Raw genomic sequence first — 19,782 nt, 5'->3', positions numbered from 1 at the left:
GTAGCAAGTAGCAGTCTGTGCCATGGCAGTATATGATTAAGGTGTAAAGTTCAAAGCACCTGTGCAATTCATATTTACTTCCCGAATTGATTTTTAGCCCTCACAGAAGCCTGAGTTTTAAAATGAGGACTGTCTTTCATCATCTGTTACAATGACATTTTAAATATATATTTTATATAACTTTAAACTTCATGAAGTCCTTTCGAGGGATAAAGAGAGGGCAACGCTAAGTAAAACAAGTAACAATAGTACTGTCCTAACTCCAAGAAGATTAGGAAGCACTAGTCACACTTAATCTATCACACTTCGAAAAAGTACATGATGGATATAAAAAAGTACATGATGAACAGTAATTCCAACAGGCTTTTAAATATTTCGTGATCTTTTTATATTTTAACATAAATGCAGCTGGCAAGGTGGGTCATTTCTCTTAAACTGTCCCAATCTGCTTCTTCCTAGAAATCTAAATGGCGCTAATAAAAAGTCACAATCTCAAAGTGCATCAGAGAGAAACGATTACTGATGTACACGGTGTGATTTTAAAATACCATTAACATTTAAATTTTTTAAATTTACTACAGAAAAAGACATATTGCCTTTAACCTCCCTCAAACACTCCCCCACTCACTTCAAAGGCATTTATCCAATGATTCTTCAACACTTTCTGGGGTAGCTCTGGAAGTCCTCTTTCTTCAGTGTCTTGAGTTGTGCTATCCTGGCTGCATGGGTGTCCTCCATTCTTTCTTGTTTAACTTCATCAATCTTGTCATCTTCAAACATTGCTAAAAGTTCTCCAGTCTGGTCAATAGAGCTGAGAAAGTCTTGATCAATTTTTTGTCTTTTGTTCACACTGCTACCACTCATTTTGTCTTCCAGAAGTTCATCCTCATCTATGCCTTTGATAATCTTTGATTTGTAGTCTCGCATGAACAGATATTTCAGCAGTCTTCTAAGTTTTTTCTTATCTTTGCGCATCAAAAACAGAAGATCTTCTGCAGAGATTACCCTTGCTCCCCTCAGCTGAGAATTTCAGCAGCTTGCTGTAACAGATTAATTAATTGAGTGTGTACCACATCTTCTACCAAAACTGCTGTTTCATGAAGAGGTCTCCAAGCATCACCTAACGAATACATCACACTTTGCAACTCTGCCACAAAGCTGACCGACTTCCCTGTACTTCTTCCACTACTCGAAATGGAGGTAGACATTGGGCTAGCTGCAGTATTATTCATCTCTGCCTAAGGACACTGTAGGCACGGCTCACGTCCCGCATGGACGAGGAAGGGGCCCTACTTCATTTTTTAATTTAAATAAAATGAAACCTTAACATATCAATTATTAAAATTATTTCAAGAATAAATCAACAGCCCCAAAACTCAGTAACCTTTAAAGAATTTGACCACATAATGAATTCTTCCACAGGTAAGAGATGATGAGGAAGAAGGAAAAGCAAAGGAAATGGGTTAAAAGGCCATAGAAGAGAGCATCTATAATTATTTAATTTTAAAATGAAAAGAGAGTAAAAATGATACAGAATTTCAAAATAAAACAATAGGAGATTAGCAATGGTTAATATATTACATATTGTTATCTTCAAAGCACTTGCTCAGATTACAAAATACAGGCATGAAAAAATGATCAAACTATGAAAGCACAAACCATTCTTTAATCTGTATTTTATAAAAGCTGTCTGAGAGAAATGAAAGTGGAAGTTGTCCAAATCTTCTGGAAAGTTTTCTCAAAAAAGACAATGTAATTATACACCAACTTGATTTACAAATAAGGGTGTAAAAACATTACTCAACTAAATTTAGTCATTTTCATTTTGATCAAGTATGGTTTAATGGATATTGGAACAAGTGAATATCAAAATTTTACCAATTTATGCATTATACTTACAAACTCAAGAAAAAATAGTTTATCTATTGCAAGAAACAAGACTCCACTTTCCTATTCAACCTCATCCAGCATGTACTCTTATTTTTTTTGATGAATCAAATCCCCACTGCCCTCTGCTTTGGACCAAGGACACCTTCTCTCCTAATAGCCAAATGGACAGAAAAGTGGTCAGTATGATACTCCAAGGGGAGGAGAAGGAAGGACATCAAAGGATTTTCCATTCTTATTTCTAGTTTGATGTTTTAATGAGGCTGAAACTTTCTAATTTTCTTATTTTCACACAATGGAAAATAACTCTCTTGAAATCAGTTATTACATCTACAAATGAGATTTTCTACAACCACGTAATTTTGTCTTTATCATTATTTGTCCTTTTTCGGGCTTATGACTAAGACAAAAGTCAGCAAGGAAGATCTCCACGACGATCACTTTAAATCAGTGTCTGATGATTTTCTTCTGACTGGCAGACAGAAGCCATTGTCTGACAATTTAAATATTTCAAGTTTCAAAATGTGGCTGGTCTATGATCTAGTAATAATACTTCTAGGAATTTATTACAAGTATTATCAGATGTTGCAAAGGCGATCTACTCTATCATTAGTTAAAATAGCAAAACTTCAAACCATGTAAATATTTAGCAATAATGGAGTAAAGTAAGTTCTAGGATTTTATTTTATGGAATGCTTCCCATTAAAAAATCATATCATAGAAAAATATTTTGTGACATAAGAATAATGTTCTTGAAAGCTTGCTAAATAAAAAAAACAGCATGCAAAATTTTAGAGAATTTGTCTGATAAAAATATTATTATTTTAATGGAAATATAAGTCTGGGACAAAAATACTAAAATAACTTGCAATAAAAATCTAATTTTCTGATCTTAGGCAAACCTTGTTTATTTGTTGTTTTTCTTTGTGGTTTTTTTGTTGTTGTTGTTGTTGTTTTTTTGTTTTTTGTTTTTTTTTCCACATACTCCAAGTGAGAAACAATAAATAGGTCCACAGCTGGGAGCTGGACTGGCTCAAATGACTGGACCTTCCTGTTCTCCCAATGAACATAAACAATCTCACACAACTCTGACCACGTGTGAACCTCGCCTGTGACCACAAGGAAGCAAGACAAACACAAGAGCACTTTGTAAACACATCTGAGCACAGACAAAAATAAAAACACTGTGGAAATCACAAAAGGACAAAAAGGACTTTGACTTCTTTGTCACTTCTAACGTTAGCCCACTCTATTCTTAAGATGTCTAATCAAAGAACTTCCCTTCTCCTGCTTCCTGGGAGCATCCCTAGCCTATCCTAAACAACCTAACACCAGGTGGTCCTGACAAGCCCCTGAATTGCCTCTTACTGCTGTGATTACAGTTCCTCCCTAGGTACAGTCATGTCAACAAATCTAGCGATGTATGAGTTTTGGGTGGCCTTGTCCAAAGATAACCATTAATATCGGTTGTATGCATGAAGCATACATACCTTTTACAGCTAAAGAGAAAAACATTGGAAATTAAGCCCTCTCTGTTCGTTGATATGTTGATTGACTTTCAACCTTTAGATAAAGAGGTGGACCTAGATAAAGAGATGGACCCTCATCCGCAACTAAGCTTCTTGCTTTTCCAGTGAGCCAGGCCTCCGGTGACCACAGGAACTTAGTTCCTCTGGTATCTTTACCTTTGGGAACCATCAGGCCAATCTAAGGCAGGGCTCCTCTACAGAAACACTGCTGTTATGTGGGCCAGATAATTCTTTGCTGTGGATCCATCCTGTAAATTGCATGATCTCTAGCAGCATCCTCAGTCTCTCCCACTTGATGTGAAGAGTCTCTATACAGCTTTCTCAGGAAAGAGAAAAGGGTACTTTCTTACTGTGCTGTGCCATTACTGAGGCATATTTTAAATTGCCTCCAGCTGAGAGCCACTGATGGAGAGGGTAAACAATGGAAAGAGAGTGAGTTTTTGGGAGGTCTGGAGTTTCTTATCCACCTACCTCAACCATATATTGTTCATACTTCAGAAAGGAGATAGTCATTCTTGCCTGGCCTAACTGATGAGAATAGTGTAAGGTGAGGGAGGCGATGGCATGAAAGTAGTTAATGAAATAACTACTTAGTTGATAAAGATTTATCAACTGCCATCCAGGCATAGTGAGCTACATTTGTAATTCCAGAATTCTGGGTAGCTGAGGCAGGAGGATTGCAGCTCTGAGACCAGCCTGAGCAGACCAGCTATTTAATAATACTCTGTCTCAATGATGATGAAAGATTAGGAAATGTATTGTTAAGAGTTGCATTCTGAGCCGGGCGTGGTGGTTCACACCTGTAATCCCAGCACTCGGGAGGCTGAGGTGGGAGGATCCTTGCAAGTTCAAGACCAGCCTGGGCTACAAAGTGAGCTCAAGGCCAGCCTGAACTGCATAGCAAGACCCTGTCTCAAAAAAGACAAAAAAAGAGTTGCATTTTGCGCTCTTCACTTGAGTAAATCTTTACATTTAGATAGAATATATATTAATACAAACACAGAAAGAGCATTTCTTACTGTGCTGTGCCATTACTGAGGCATAAGCGATACCATGTAAATTTAAAGGACAATTCCTCATCATGAAGATGGTTAAATAATGGGGAAGAGTTGGCAAAAATGTGAAAGATTCTCACGTCTTGGGAAAATTATGTGTTTCTACCTTTTACGTAGGAAGCCATTTTATATCCTGCATGTACCTTAGCACGAATATAAGTGAACCCAGGACAATCTGCTACTTACGCAGTCAATAGAAAGGAGGCCAGGACATTTGACAGCTCATACTAGTGCCTCCCAGTAGCATGGACTATTGTGCTGTTGATTACTAATCTGTCTACATGTTGAAATAGCCTGGAGGATTGTTTTCTTAAATTATAGAACTTCTAACTTCAAATTATTCTGGGATGAGCTGTGTCATCTGTAAAACATAAGAGCTTCCCAAGTGATTTTCATGTTCATCCAGAGTGGCAAACCACAGAGGAGACTCTGGCTCCGTCTCTAATCTACTAAGTCAGAAGCTCTTGGGAGAAGTCCCTGGCAATCTGTGTTTGCCAGGCACTTTTATAGCTATGATGCCAACAAAGAATTCCCAGATTCAAAATGTATTAGATTGTCACTATAACCCCATGCAGTTCACTACAAAGATGTCTTCTTTCTTACAAAGATAGTTAATCTGCAGCTCAGAGAAGTTATTTTATTCAGTCACGTTCATCTGGGTGTAAGTAGCATCCTGGACCCAGACTTCTGCCTCAGAGCCCCATTGTGCCTTGCTGCCACCTAATACCTGGAATGTCAACTACCTGAATGTATGTCATGGATTTCTTTTGTTGCAGCTAATAGTCTCTAAATTTGTCTGCCTCCTTAACATTACCTTGTCCCCTGCCAAATATTTTAGAGAATTTGCTTTTGCCTATTTAGCACACTGTTTGTTTCACCATGCTTATTTGGTCTCTAATTCTGTATGTGTCTTTCCTGTCACCTATGGCTGCCATGCAATGGTGGAAGAGCATATGGTGTTTCCCAGTAAGTCTGGGGCCCAGGAATCTGCACTGGCAGAAGCCCCCAAGGTCCTTCACAAGCCAAAGTCAGCAAGCCAGTCTGCCCTAGAACAGCAGGCACTGCCCCCAGCTGCAGTTATTGTGCTCCTATTGTATGCAGGCTATTGTTAAATGTGAACGTAGAGTGCCATAGAGTTCCGACTGTATGTACTCACTTATTTATTCTTCTGTTTCTAGCACTAGGTACTATTATGTGTTTCCCAGAGCTGAGAAGATGCCTCAGGAAATAACTTTCAAATGGACAAACAGTGGGGACACGGGGAATCCTGAAGTCCAGGTACAGGTAACCTCTGAGTTCTTTGTGCCTCAGCTACCCAGTGGCCAATGTGGCCCAGTTCCCAGCCTGCTTTTCTCTTCATGATGATTTATTGAATACGTGTTTCTTCTGCTGCTGAGCTATTTCTTGGGTTTTCTGATTCATACAGAAGCAACATCGTTGTTTTGCAGTGTTTTGTTATTTACATAAGTGAAACAGCACCAAAGCAAAACACTGCACAGAGGTCAGGCTCTTCTTGTTGTGTATATTTACGCCATGTTTCCTTTTTCCTATCATTTGCTGGGCTCTAGAGACCAACTTTTTCTGGGAGACCTAGGACAGGACCTCCATTCATCACCGTTTTGAAACAGCATGAGAATAAATATGCCATTGGCCTGGGCTGCACAAAGGGTTCCAAATGTGTGGTTCCATTTTATGACGAGCCAGAGCTGCTGTTAGTTAAGAAAATGGTTTATTTTCTCCCGAGGTTAAATTGAAATATTTTCTGGCATTTCACTTAATGATAATGAAAATGGCAAAGTACATGTGCATTAGTCTATTTTATTTGAGACAGGATCAAAGATTCCTGTGACGTGCTGGACACACCAAGGGCTTACCAGCAGAAACCATGAAGAACTAAATAGGAATATGATGCAAATCAGCATGCCCAATCAGTGTGTGTGATGTGCGTTCCAAGAAGAAATTTTCCAATCCTTTTAATTCTACTGTGTGCCATTACATGTGGAGGTTGCCAAACTAAGAAAAAATAAAACGCAAAGCATCCACCCTGAACTTTGAACACATCCTTACATAACAGTTTTTATTCCACCCACAATAAAGCATCCTCAGAGGACCTGAAGACCCACATTCCTGAGGATGCAGCTTGACACTGATTGATCACTTTCTAATGGGTTTTCCGAGCTACCTGCTTGAAAATGCTCACCACAAATGTGGCTCAAAATTGAACCAGTCCTTCTGAGTCATTCCACATAGCTATTTCCATCTGCGTTCCGCACTTACTTGTCTGATATTATCACATTTGGATTTTCCCATTTCCCCATCTGGGTGGATGCAATGTTCTGGGCATGCTTTCTGTACCTGTTCCACAGACACTAAATGGTGAACCACACATTCCGAGCAAAAAGGCTCTTCTGTGTCTGTCCACCCTTCAATCTTAGAAGTTCGCATGTAGTAGGATCACAGTGACTGCACTTAGACGGCTTCTGGGTGCTGTTCTGGACAACCAAGCTTGCTGCGATTAGCTCATAAAGCACTAAGCAGGCTTCTCACAGTGCAGTTTCCTGGCCCTCAAACTCAAAGGGAGAATCCCAAGCTTCCCTCCCCACACTGTTCAGCAGTCACGCACAGTGGTTTTCAGGTGACCTGCAGAATGCAGAGTCAGTTGGGCTGTAAAGTAGAAAGATCTACCTGCCCACCTGTTCTTCCAGCTGTTTTAACTCTATCCCAGGAGAGAACATAATTCCTGGAGCTGGGTTCCCATCCCCATGCTAGCCGCCTTTCCACCATCCTTCCTGCTTCCTGTGTTTCCTTTTCTCCCCTTTCTCCTTTTCTAACTCTGCTTTCTCTGCCTTTTCCTATTGCCTGAGACAAAGCAAGAGACTCATCCAACCCACCACAAATGAATGAGGAAATATAGGAACAAAATCAGGAAAGGAAAGTTATTTTGTGAAGAGAGCTTGTAACCAGCACCTGAGCACCACACCAATTACTTTGCACCTCCAATCTGTAAAGAAACGTTATGGGCTAGGTTGTGAGCATACCCTCAGAATTCATAAATTGAGGTTTTAACCTTCCACATGTGCCCTTATTTGGAAACAGGGCCCTTACAGATGTGAACAATTAAGATTAGGTTATATGGAGGTTAGGTGTAACCAACTTGACATGCTCATAAGAAGAAGAAATTTGGAGGAGGGGAGGGAGAGAGATCAGAGTACAGTATCTATAAAACAAAGACTGTCAGTGATTTCCAGAAACCTCTGGAAGCTAGGGAAGAGGCATGGAACAAGCTCTCCCTCCCCGGCCTCTGCCAGAACCACCCCTCTCAACACCTGGATCTTGGACTCCTAGCCTCCAGAGCTAAAAGAGAACACATTTCCATTTATACCACCAGACTTGCAGAGCTCCATAACAGCAACCAGAGCAGGGGAATATAACTTTCAAGCTAGTGCTTTAAAAATAATATCCCTAAGAGCACTTGCCTTCCTTCCCTCTAGGACAGCAAGTACCCTCAAGGTTCACCAGTGTGCCTGAACCAATTTCCCACAAAGCTAGATGGTGAGCAAAGTTGCAGTGTAGGACCTGCTTTGAGAAAATGGTGATCACTGCTGAGGTTCCTTTATGAACTCTCATGATCACTCATGGGTTTCCCAGAAATATTCAGGGCAAGGATTTAAAGAATATCTTACCTCCCAGAGTCAGGCAAGGAGGTTGATGGTTAATATTAGCAAGCCAATGCTTCCCTTAACACAGATAAAACCTGACTACTCAGATAACTTGAAATTTGTAGTGCTACTGAAAGTCTCAGCTCCTGCAGTTCATTTATAGAAACCAGTGATACAAGTCACATTTGTAAATCATACTGTAACGTAGCTCTCGACAGCCTAGATGGTTGCTGTTTTCTGGTGCCTTCCATAACAGAGCAAAGCAATCGGAGTTTTCTAACCTAATGCTCCTCACTGTTTCTTTCCTGACATCTTTATTTCCCATAGATGGTAGTGGATAGATTCATACCATCTAACGACCTTTGTCAAATACTGTTCATAAAATTGGCTGCATTTCTAAATGTTTATACAAATCGATTTAAAACATACTCTCATTATTTAAAACAAAGAAAGAAACCCTACCCTCACATTTATCCATGTTAAGGTGAGTTAAGGGGAAGTGGTAGGGATGTTTCATGATGGACAAGAGAGAGACAAGCAGGTAGAAAGCAGAGTGTAGCAAAGTTCCAGGCACAAAGGCAGGGAAAGGTCAGAGCCACTGAATTTTGAAAATGAAAGACAAACTAATAGCAAGAGATCAAAGCTAATGAAATTCTTCGATCAGTATTAGCCCAAACCTTCTTTTTCAATGAACTAAGACACTAATAATATAATAGTATAACCAACCTGCTTTTTTTCCCTTTCCCCTCCATTCCTTTCCCCTCTCCCCATCTTGGCTCCTTTTTCTTTTTGAACAATTTCTTCTCATTTCACAAGAAAAAACTGATGAGATGAGAAGGGACATAGGGAACTCCCAGATGCTTTTGAATTCAGGTCGAGCATTACTCCTGTCTCCCAAGACACTCGCCTGTAAAATGTTTCATGACCAACAAGGGATCAATAAAAGGTGCAAGTCAAAGTTGCACCACTGCCAAACTGTGCTAGAGTGTAAATTGTGTAAATCATTGCACTGAGTCCCCTACATACAGAATTCCATCAAAATACCTTTGTGTAATTTCAGGGAAGCACACAGAATGTAAACTGTATTCAGCTGGTTTTGCAGGAGTCATTCCTTCTCCGAACCTCTTCACCAAATTCTATAGAGCAGAGCGGCAGCCTGGGGCCCAGTGAGGGGTCAGGCAAACCCAGGGACAGCATTGACAGGTGATCAATCAGGCTCATTCACAGTATTTCAAATAACCGCCTTTATACTACTTCACAAGCTTCTGCAGCTTGCGCTTATGATGCTTAATATTTTAAATATGTCTAAAATACACATGCTTTCACTTTTACACAGAGGCTGAAATAGGATCGGGGGTTGTTTTACTTTGTTTTGTTTTGTGTGTCCTGCTGTTGCAGTTCGAAGTCCTCAGACTTGTTCCCTGCTCACGCTGAACAGAAGTGCATGCCACAGGTCACTCTGGGCCCCTGTGGGTACAGCTGACTAACAATCAGTTGTACCTCAAAATCTCAAGCTTTGAAGGCTCAGGAAGGGAGGTTTCATGGGGTTCCAAAAGTAGGGGGTACAGAGGTAGAGTACTTGGCTTTCTTTGATTGGTTCTTACAATATGCATCACTGTGACCAGTGGTTTCTAGGAGACAGAAGTAACAGGAATTGGAACAGGAACTGTTACCTGGGCAACTAACAGACTGGCTCCTCTTCTGCTGCATTACAATTTCTGACCTCTGCTCTTCCTTTGCAGATGCAAATTTTGGACAGGATATAGAAACTAGTTATGAGCGCTTCTCTATTGACAATGCTGACACTCTAAACACATCACTAATTAAGTGTCCAGATGGGTAAAATGTTATCTGATGTCTCCCTTAAAGAAGAATGCATCCTTTCATCAGTGTTTAGCTTAACATGTTACCTACAGGAAGAGCTAGAAGGAAAGAAATAGTCAATTCCATCTGTTCTCTTTATTAGAGACATACCATCTAAAAGTCAGGTGTCTTTTGTGTCACAATCTGACTGGTAATGTTTTGGCTTAGGTTTCCTAATAAGAGAAGCTACTTTTCAGCTTTATGGAGTGGACAATTTCACAGATTGTGAGACGTTTTTCCATCTTACTTCCCTGAGCTCATTTCTAGCTCTCCTGTGTTTACCTTCATGGATCCCTTTCCTGAAGCCTGAATGTATGGGGAGCTGACATAACCTTCAAGGGCACCTGTGACATGGGACAGAGGACTGATGATCCAGTAGAGAGACCCTGTTGCCCATGCCCAGCAACCCAAGACCATGAGAGCTGCGGTTCTCAGCCCTACTCCTGGGGAATCCAATGTTCCACAAAAGGGGAGGTTTGGGATAGGGGACATTTCCAGGGAGAAATTGTCTTCTGGAAGTTTCCGGTGGTCTCCCCTTTGCTTCTCAGAGGAACAGGAGAGACAGCTTAGGAGCTTCCACCCTCATGAAAACTTGTGGCAGAAGAGAGAGCGATCAGAGCTGCACTTCTCTGCAAGCTGGACGTTTCACCACTGGCTTGTGCCACCAACACTGGACCAAAAGTGCCCACTCTGGGACTGGTTTGTGGCAATCTGGGCATGCAGGGTTTCCATGTCTGTCCAGTCCCCCGGCCTGTGCCCTTTCTCCCCTTCTCTGTCACCCACTGACGCTTCCCCTGTGCACACCTATACCTCCTAACTTGGGTTTCCATCCTAGATCTGGGCTGCACAGCTGTATTTCCCAGGGTCTGTCCAATACCTTACTAGTGTATTTCATGTGGGTAAGCATGTGTGTAAGCACATTAAACTCAGCGTCTCAAAACATCACGATCACCACAAGCTCCCACTTCCTCCCTGTCCCCTTTGTGGATTTGTGACAGCATGAGTTGCTCCTGCTGATATCCTCAGAGCCATCAGAGGTCCACTTTCTCTCTTCTGTCCCATCAACATCTTTAATCAGCATAGTCTGAGCTGCATCTCACATTGACTGCAGCACAACAGGTCTTTCCAGCCCTAATTTACCCCCCTACCTTGTGATGCACCATCACTGTATGATCTCTGCCACTCCATTAAACTCACCCAGCTTTCTAACATGCTCAGGGGTGTCCTACTCTCCCCACAACGAGCACCGTAGAGCTTCGCTTGCTCCTGCACACTGCCGACATCAGGAGGGCCCACCACCTGCCACTCCTCTGTGCTCGGTCCTCCTTCCTTTCTGCCCTCGGCCTTTCCCGGTCAGTTCCCTGTCTCTGCGCGGACCCCTCCCAGCTCTTCTCTCTGTCTACTTCTCCTTTTTCCTCCCATCTCAGGTTCAGTGTGTTGTCTTCCAGGCTCCCCTATTACAGGCGATCTCACAATTTTAGATTAATGTTATTTGATTACTTACAAACCACAGCTCGAGATGATATCAATAGTCTCCAGAAGTACTTTAAATCACAGGAATATATTAATCAAGCCAATGTTTAAAATTTTTTTATAGAAAATTATATACTATGTAAGATTTATCTATTATAGATGATAGAAAAAGATGGTGGTTTAATTTTTAAAATGTCCTACAGTAAAAGACACATTGCCATTCATTCCCTACTGCTTTGGACACGCATATGCCACTGTTCTTGCCATGTCTAGAGAAGTTCGAGGAGACCTCCTTTCTTTCTAAGGTAGGATCCAAAACTCAGTGAATGTTAAGTATCATTCAACAGCAATATGGTCTCATAAACACAAGACAGCATGTCCCCATCTGCTTTTTCACTGGCTGTGACACTGGGAGGAAGGATGCAAGTATTCCGAATCTGTGTAAGTCACGGAGACCTCCACGACAGCACAGCTGAAGGCACAAGGAAGACTTTCAGAACTGTTCAGAAAGTGGCAAGAATAAGGAGACAAGTGTGTCTGAAGTGAATGGGAGGATTTCGAGGAGCCACGTGAATAGCCACGTGTCTTTTACTGTGTTGTGTTTTAGAATGTAGACATTTGCTGCATTTTTGTCACTCCTTGTACAAAATGTTGGCTTGATAACTATTTGTTGCTTATTTAAGTCACAAGGTTTTCAGGAAAACCATCAGTGTTTATTTCAGTCTCCTCTCAACACACACTCCCAGCATGAACCACTCAGTCTACCAGCCCGGCCCTGTCTGCCCTTTCTTACCTCTGTACCTGTGGCCCTCTATTTGTGCTCCTGGTGGGACCCCAGTGTCACTTCTCTTGGGAGTATCACTTACAATCCCCAAAGGACGTATGTCACACCCTCTTCTTGTCCTACCATGTTTGCTTTATCAGGTCTGATAAAAAACACAGTGAATGCTTAATATAAGCATAATCTACTCAGCTAGCCACTACTGAGAAACTCCTGCATGCAGGCACGTGGCAGATAGAGGTATCCTAACAAAAGGCATCATTTCTTCTTTCAAGAAACACACAGCACCGAGCTTGGGATAGGCGGAAAGGGAACCGTGTGGCACATGACTGCAGGGCAGGAGCGCCTGGCCCACTCAGTGCACTGCACTTGCTTGTATCTGACTTCTCCGCCAAAGCGAGACTTCCTTAAATCGAAAGCTATTTCTAGCTCACCTGTGAGTTCTTGGCTTCTGTGCTCAGAGCCTAACAAACAGCCAGCCTGTCTGGGGTTTTCTAAACGAATATCGGAATGGATTCTGGTCCTGAGTTTTATTTTACACTAATGCATTTTCTTATTGGCCCTTCATCTATATGTATCTAATATGCTCAATTCTTTTTTTTTAATCAGAAAAAAGTTTTAAAAATAAATAAAGCACAATTTCCAAACAGGCTAGTAGGAGAGTAACAATATCAACACATTATACATTGTTCTGTTTACAGTAGTTGTTCAGACTACAAGGTATAGGCATGAAACATCACTAGCACAAAACTTTCCCCTCAGTGAACCAAGAGAAACCAGCTGTATAACTATCTTAGCTGTCTTATGTGTGTACATATTTTTCCTTCCTTTCTCCCTTTTTCCCATCAGAAGTTTTCTTTTCTTCCCAATTTACAGTATCTATTGTGTATTTTGGATCTTGTTTACTCTTGCAGATTCTTACACCAGGGAGGCAATGCAACATTTACACAAGTGGACCTGATTTATTTCACTATGAGTTATGGTCTCGAATTGTATCCATTTACTCATAAAAATACCAAATTTATCATTCTTTATGGCTGAGTAGTATTTCATTATATTTTTTTAAAAACATAATTTTTTATCCATTCCTTGGTTTATGGGCATTTGGGTTGTTTCCAAGACTTGGCTATTACAAATTGTGCTGCTATAATGAACATGAGTGCACATATATCACTGTCGTATGATGTTTTTCATTGTTCTGGGAAGATACCCAGCAGGGGAATAGCTGGGTCAAATGGAACTTCCAATTCAAATACATTCAATTCTGAAGCAAATGAAAATATTAGATGAGGATGCGAAGGGATGGATATCAGAAGCGGAAAGCAGAGAAACTGTGGCAAAGAAGGGAAAGGAAGGGTGAGCCGCTCTTTGGTTCTAAAGACACGGTTGGGGGCTGTGTCTTCGTGAGGCGCAGTGGGCGTTTAGCTAGCAGAGCCTGGAGTCACAGACATAATTCTTCTCTCCTTGGTGATCATTCGTAATCTGCCTTCATGTTTGCAGTTGAAGTTTCGTGAACACTCACCAAAAAAATAATAAAATAAAACAAAATATAAATGAATTTTTTGAGCATCTGAAATGACAGCACACTTCTACAATATGGAAATGTTGGACACTTCCACAAATACGAATTATCTAAGTTGAACAGTTTAAATTTTTATTGGCTTTGCCTTCTACAAAGAGCCCAGTGCTTATCTCAGAATCACCTAATTAATCCAGGGTAGCGTCCTCCCGCCCCATTTCCTTTACTTAACCACATCTGCAAAGCCTACCTTACCACAGAATGCAAAGTATATTCAAAGGCTCTAGAAATTTGGACACAGACTTTCCTGCAGATGGAGACAGTAGCAATCTTCATCCCACCACAGCCTCGCAGGTCTCATATCACACGAAGATTAGAATTTCAAAAGTTCTCCCTTCGTCCACTTCCTGGACACTGGATTTCTTAGGACTTCCAGAGACACCTTTCTCTTCCTGCCTCTAGCACCTGCCTTTGGGCGGGAGAGCAAAGACCATGGGTGGAGGCAGCTCTCTGAGAACAAGGCTGGGGCTGCCTTCCCGGAAAATACTCATTCCTGTCACTTTCATTGTGATTTTGGTTAGAACAAGTGGCACTTGGACAATATTATGTTCCAATTGTAGTCTTGCGGACCATGACCAACAAACTCAGCTATCAAACTGGCTAAGTTAGACCTTCCTAGCATACCTCACCCCACAGGAGAAGAGCATAAAGCAATGTGTTTATAAGTCTTGGGGTTCATTAGGTTAAAGAAACAAAAAAGCATTTGCTTTACGGAGAAAACCAAAACATCTCTTTTCTCTGGCTTCCTAGAAAGACTGTTTTACCTCTACTTCCCAAGCTTGTGTCTGAAAAGGTGCCCATTCCCCAGAGCATACCATGAAACCACAATGAAGATTTCAAAAAGCTCTGAACTGGGGTGATCTCTATCATCATTGCTGTGCACCAGATACCCCAAACAATCATTATTTGGGTTGAAAACCCTCCTTCCTCAGAGCACTCTGGTGCATGGACAGTATTTATTCTTCTAATACACTGAATAAAAATAGTTCTAAAATGCTCAGTTCTGAGGAACGCAGGAGGTTACCAAAGCTAGGCCAGCCATCCCTGGGTTATGCTATGTCCCTAAGAGGCAGAACAAGTTTGTGTGAAGATAAAGAGAGTCAGTGGCAGGGCAGTGAACCTAATTAATCACAGCCTCTATGCTGGGTTTACTCAAATATGTGGCCTTTTTCGGTCTGCCCATGAGTTTTCTGGGATTGTTTGTTTGTTTGTTTGTTTGTAATCTATATGACTGTTAAATGTGGGAGCTGTGGTCCTGCCGTTCAAAGCCTTGAATACAGTAAGTCTAGAGGGAAAAGGCCAAAGAAGGCTTGAGTCCTTGTTGCTGGATAATCCTGCCGAAGGCTGGCTCCAGCTAAGCCACATGCAGTACAATTGATTTAATGTTTTGGGTCATTTAAACTGTGCAGTTGGGTCACCATGTGTTTAATCCTGGAGAAAGGTAAACCAAACAGTTATCATTATGGCCTCAAATACACGTGGCCCATTGCCAGATTTTCAGTTGCTAAAGGCATGGTCATGATTTGATATCCAAGTGAAAACACAGAAAAAAAATGACCTGAGTCTCTTTGATTTGTTCTACTTTTCTAGGAATGAAGCTTTTACGTAGGGTCCAGGCAGGATTCCAGATGATCTCAGGTTTTACTTTTGTGAGAGTCCCTGTCCTCACAAAGTCCTGAGGGTGCCCCACCTCCGTGTCACCAGCCAGCACCTTGAACAATTTTCCTGTGTTTAGAGAACTTACAGAAGAAAACTGTGCTTGTCACTACATAACCCCGCTGTGGAGGAGAGGCGCTGTGAACCAAAAGGCCTGCCTTCAGAATTTTCAAATCGATGGCAAATTTATCCAAATTGGACAAAAGTGACTCAGGTTTCACAAATTTAGGCATGTTTATGTAAATCTTTAAAACATATGTTGCCACAGCTGTGTTTAGCATAAAATTATGATGAAAATAATCTTAATGAAAATGACGGAGTATTTATATAATGCCTTCCATCCAGCAAGTGCCAAACCCACTGCACGACTGATTCCATTAGGCTTGACTAAATCCCTTTGAGCTACAATGTAAATATTAGTTCCAATTTGCAAATGAAGGAACTAGGACGTGGCGGAGTTATTTGTGGCTAAGTAGATTAGGCTGTAACCAGCCTGGCTCCCCAACCTATGTACAAGTTACAATCCAAGCAGACTTTGAAAGAGGCACAGGGACCCTTTTCCTGTACTCTTACCCAGTCCTTCCAAAGAGAAGGCAGAGACAAATAGCTGTGGTCACCATGGTCACCATGCAGCGTCCTCTCGAGGACTTCACTGCGTGCATCTGGGAAGATACTTTCTTCTCAGTGCACAGTGAGCCTGAGAGTTGAGGCAGTACGAGGAAGTTTTGTATGCTTGTTTCACTGGTGGGAAACTAAGGACATAGACAGGAAAGGGGTCCTCCAGAGGCCCCCACCACCCCAGTGGGGCCTGAGTCAGCCCTGCATCCTGTCCCGCTCTTCTCACCGTCTATGTCCTGCTGTTCTAACAGAATAATACAGGCTGAGGAAGTAAACAGAACTTTATTTGATTCTTGTTTCTGGACACTGGGAAGTCCAAGGTCAAGAGACCACATCTGATGAGGTCTTTCCTGGGCAACAGCGTGGCAAAGGGCAAACTGGCACACAGCAGAAAAAGGGACATCAGGTGATGCTACCCTGCTCCCAAGGTACTTGACCCACTAACTCTGTGAAAGCCTTCATTCCTTTGGAGGGCAGTGTCTTCATGTCTTGTAACCTCTTGAAGGTCCTACCTCTCAATGCTGTTGACAATGGCAACTGAATTTCAGCATGAGTTTTGGGGAGGCCCTTCCAACCACAGCAATGACTAAATCCTCTCTTATTGGAGTCTGTACCTAGATACCCTATCTCCCAAATGAGTGCACGGTGAAGGCCCAAACAAATGAGACAAGTGGTATGATCTTTAGGGCTTCAGGAGGACTAAAACGCTCTGAAGGTTCTTAACTCTGGTGGCTGAGACAGACAGTGTCTCTGGGCAGCCCGTATTTATTTAACATTCAAAGAAGGAAGGGGTTAGAGTGAAAAATGCAGAAACCTGAGCAGGACTTGGGAGGGGTTCAAGGACCCCTCCAAACAACAGATGATGCAATTAAGAACTATCCTAGGAGAAAGTCCCCAGGTATCCTCAGCTGTGGCCTCTCTTTCCCCCTGAGGCATCTCCTCGTTCTCAGTTCAGCCATGCCCAGGCCATGCCACAGCCCAGCATGAGTATTCAGCTTCAATGGCTCCAACACTCTGTCTTCTTAAAATGCTGGAGAATGGTAAGGACCTTTTACTAACTGCTCTTTGGAGGCTCAGATGCTTCAGTGGAACCTGCAGAATGTTGTCCTTTCCTAAATGCAGGTTATCTGTAAGCAGTAGAGTTTGCCCAGCCATTCAACAGTATCATAGTAAAAAGCACCCATGGGTTTTTGCCAACAAATGGTTTATTCCCACCTATCTCATCCTTTTTCTCTCACTAATGCATGTTTAAGACAGCTGTGAGATCATCACCTTGGAACAGATGATTTAAATAGCTAGTATTAAAACCTGTACAATACCTGAACATTGGACAGTTTACCAAAGCACTAATTTGTACTGCTCTTTCAGAAGCACATTTGAATTACAGTTGTAAAGTAAAAAGAGAGTTTGGCTTCCCCTCTGCCAATTGGTACTAATGTTAGGTATGTGCTTTCCAAATCCGATGTTTAAAAGATTGCCTTCCTTCCATTCAGAAAACAATTCTATCCAGCTAATTTGCCAAAGCCTGAATTTAAGCCTACCAGGGGGGGAAATAAAAACATTCTCCAGAAATAGAAGAGAAAAACAAACCCTTCCAAATGTCCCATAGACTTCATCTACGTTTCAGGGTCTCACAATGTACTTAGCTGTAGTAAAGCTGTACTGAGCATAGCACTTGAGTGGAACTCAGCTACATAGATTGCCAGGCTCCTTTTCCCAATGGATGTAATGGGAACAGCCTAAAGGGCTGCAGGTCATATAAGCTCTTCCTGCAGACAGAGCTCAGCTCTTCTCTCCTGAGATTATTTATTCACAAGGGATCTAAAGGAAGCCACTTAACCCTTGCAAATCCCAGTCTTGTCATATGGAAAATGGAGATAAACATGAGTATCTCACCAGGTTTGAAGGTTAAACTTCAACACAGAGTTTCCCCAAGGAGGCTGTGGAAGATGCCCTTCAATGCCACTTTTCAATCACTCTCAGCAAATCACTGTGTGTGTATGTGTGTGTGTGTGCACGTGTATGTGTGTGTACACGCATGTGTGTATGTGTATATGTGTACTACACAGATCAAAATGTCTTTAGCAGTTATAACTAGGAAGTAGAATAATGAAAAATTTCTATTTTTGTCTTCATACTTCTGGGTTTTTCCAAATTTACCATCATTTCTAATGAAGACATACAGCTTTAAAATCTAAGGTTTTTGGAAAGTCAATGAATGAGTAGACCTGTATCTTTGGGGTGGGGGGAATCAAGTCATAAATATCACTTAGTTTTATTAAAAGAAAAATCTAGAAATGGCCAAATAAAAGTCATCCAATAGTCTAAAGAAAAATCAAGGCCCTCAGAGCATTTCTTCCAAAGCTGTCTTACTGATCTGGGGTTGGAATCTACTTCCTGTTGTGCCTAAGTGTCCCCTACTCCACCAGTGAGTAGGAAGCAGGCAGCCAAGTGGTGACATCAACTGTGCTGCTCACTACCCTCCCCCACTGCCACACAGAGGGTCTCAGACCTCACCCTCTTTCTGTGGACTCCGTGTTAAATGCCCACCCTTCTCGCCAAGTCCACTGATTTCCAGGACACAAATTTTACTCATGAAGTTAACTGGGCTCTTTATCACCATGGCCAATCCATAAGGTGACAAGGATACAGTGCTGAGAGCCTGGCCCCCAAAGCTTTTGTCTAAAACTGAAGGGTTTTGAAGATGAGGGATTGAGATTAGGGGAAAATTGGTGAAGTACTTGCTTCAACCTTAACAGGCTGCCAGATTTCTTAGTAACAAATATCGTGTGTGTGTGTGTGTGTGTGTGTGTGTGTGTGTGTGTGTGTGTGAGTGTGTGTGAGAGAGAAACACAGAGAGAGACAGAGAGAGAAACACGGGGAGAGAGACAGAGCACGGATTGAACCCAGGTACTTCACAACAAGCTCCACCCCCAGTCACTTGGTTTTGCATGTTCCTTTGGTGGTTGTTGTTGTTTGAGACAGTCTTGCCCAATCAGTAATTCATTCAGGCTAAGCTCAAATTTGAGAACCTCCGGCCTCAGTCTCACAGAGTGCTGATTATAAGTGTGTGCCACCATTCCTGGCCTGCATCATTTTTAAAAATCAACACTAGTGGGGGAAAGTCTAGAATAAAAAGTCAAAGATTTAAGTAAAAATTATAGTATAATAAGTAGCATAACTTTGATTTTTGTCCTAATTTCCGAAACAGAGTGCCTAAAACACTTGGGAACTCCAAAGTGACAGAAACACATTTTGTCATTCAGAATGAGTTTCTTTTAGGATAAACTGAGTTTATCCTAAACAAGTGGGCCCCTAAGTATTTACCAGATGAGAGGTAGGCACCACCAGAGGACACAACTCTGTGATTAGAATGTCACCTGTAGACATAGGGGTGGGGTGAATTCAATCACAAATGGTCAGTGATATGATCAATCACACCTCCACAATGAAGTTTTCATAAAATCTCTAACTGATTTGGTTCAGAGACCTTGCACTTTAGTGAATCCATGGAGGTGCCAACATACCTTGAGAAGGCTTAGAAATTCTCCAAGAGTTACCCCCCAAACTGACTCACACTGTATGTATGTGTATGTATGCTAGATAGATAACTATACTACTAATCTGTCTTAGTTCATCTAAAGAACAGTTTGTGCTGTCATTGTTTGATCACTTTTGTGTC

General features: G+C 41.7%; 1 pseudogene; it reads right to left on the bottom strand.

Annotated features, from left to right (window-relative positions):
* Positions 1 to 654: 654 nt before the first annotated feature.
* On the bottom strand, positions 655 to 1,282 carry LOC100719814 (transcription initiation protein SPT3 homolog; annotated as a pseudogene).
* Positions 1,283 to 19,782: the final 18,500 nt, after the last annotated feature.

The sequence above is a fragment of the Cavia porcellus genome, unplaced genomic scaffold, assembly GCF_034190915.1.
Source record: "Cavia porcellus strain 051 isolate PalLab524CR breed Dunkin Hartley unplaced genomic scaffold, mCavPor4.1 scaffold_14, whole genome shotgun sequence".
Lineage (NCBI taxonomy): Eukaryota > Metazoa > Chordata > Mammalia > Rodentia > Caviidae > Cavia > Cavia porcellus.
Note: the sequence above shows the minus strand (reverse complement) of the source record. Positions and strands in the feature narration are given on the sequence as shown.